The 1617-nt window shown below is 43.1% G+C and overlaps 1 non-coding gene across 1 annotated transcript; it reads left to right on the top strand.

Annotated features, from left to right (window-relative positions):
* Positions 1-278: 278 nt before the first annotated feature.
* On the top strand, positions 279-463 carry LOC119457196 (U2 spliceosomal RNA). The gene has a single exon (XR_005193189.1). It is a non-coding gene; the product is annotated as a U2 spliceosomal RNA (small nuclear RNA).
* Positions 464-1617: the final 1154 nt, after the last annotated feature.

Here is a 1617-nt window from a genome sequence, read left to right as displayed (position 1 = left end):
CGTAATTTCCTACCGTCTTTTATCTTATTTTGTTACCATAGTGACCATCGCTTTATGGTCGCTATGGTAGACGGCCATGGGTTGAAGGACGATGCTGGAAAGATTGTTAGCAAACGCCAAGACCATACAACACGTGGCCTACCCATTTCAATGTCAAAGCAGAACTGACGAAAGGAGCCTACGGTAAGCATGACGTCAGGAGACCGAAGGCACTCAGATTGGTAGGCACTAGTTTGAATACGCGGGATGGCGTACACGTGTATGGTGCGAACGTAGACATGGCCGACGCGGGCCAAAGTGTAGTATCTGTTCTTATCAGCTTAATATCTGATATGGGTTGTATATATATGGACCCAAGATATTAAACTTATTTTTGCAAGCTGGCGGAGTCCTAGAAGCCTGTTTCACCTCCGCGCACACTTGTGCTCGGTATTGCACAATCATCGGGATTTTTGGTCTACGGACATCAATCCGCTGGAACCTAGCCATATACAGCTTCCCTGTAAAACTTTGACATAGCCCTCCAAGGAAAGGAAAAAAAATGCTAGCTTTGAAGTCCATAGAATTTGCGTTAAAATGAACACATAAAATGAACATTGGGCGGATGGTCGCGAATGCACACGTTCCGCATGCCGAAACTAAGTAGAATCTTTTTAACGGAGCCTCAAGGACCCGGATAAATCTGTTCCGATTATCAAGAGCTTAGTTTACTGAAAAGATGTGCAGCGGTGCAGCAGTTTGTCATGCACCGTCTTAACACTCTTATAAATATTGGTCATCAAGAAGTGAATGTAGCAGCTATATTGTCCCGCGGTTTGGGCGCGGTCGGCAACCTCTGTACTTATTAGAGGTCGTTAGTTTTTGTGTAGAAGAGGCACCGGGCGGACGTATAAAAAAACGCAACTACTTTTTTTTTTTCTTGCGTGCTTGCTTGAGTCAATGCCACCGCTCTTTAATGGATGGCTTTCTGCGTAGAAGAGAGGAGTCACAAAAAAGAAAGAAGTCAGATTCTGTTTTTTCCTGAAAACAAAAAGAATACGTTTTAACTTATATCCGTTGCTCCGTTTAGTGAGAGTTGCGAAAATTCAGGTTCCAATTACCCAAGATTTTTTTTTTTTTTTTTGCATTATCCAAATACAAATCCACCCAATTTGGAGGCTGCTGTTACGTTTAACCGGCAATTTCGTTTTTCCTTTCAGTGATTTCCGTTAACCTAGTTTCGGCTGTATTAGCAGTGACGAAAAAAAGAGAGCCCGTTTGTTGAAGCTGTTCAGCGACAAAAGAGTTTTTCTTTTGTGTGAGACCGGCTGCATAAATATTCTTGTTAGCATAAAATTTATCTTTCACTAGACATTGCTTGTGCTATAATCTCGTTCATTTCCAACTGAGGCATGACAGGCACGCATTCTGTTCTTACGAACGGTATTGACGGCTTAACAAACAACTCTTTGATTTGGGGCCGAGTTCACGAAGCTTTTCGCTCGTGACAAGCGTGTGATTGGTCGACTGCTTTCGCTGATAAATGGCGCTATTCCGATTGGCCGGTGTCTATCATTACGGACCGTAATAGAATACGAACTGCTCTATATATGAATGCAGGCTCCGGGCTTCTTTTGC

This window comes from Dermacentor silvarum, chromosome 6 (assembly GCF_013339745.2).
Source record: "Dermacentor silvarum isolate Dsil-2018 chromosome 6, BIME_Dsil_1.4, whole genome shotgun sequence".
In the NCBI taxonomy this organism is placed as follows: Eukaryota; Metazoa; Arthropoda; class Arachnida; order Ixodida; family Ixodidae; genus Dermacentor; species Dermacentor silvarum.
The sequence above is the reverse complement of the archived record's forward strand: the minus strand, read 5'-3'. Positions and strand labels throughout refer to the sequence as shown.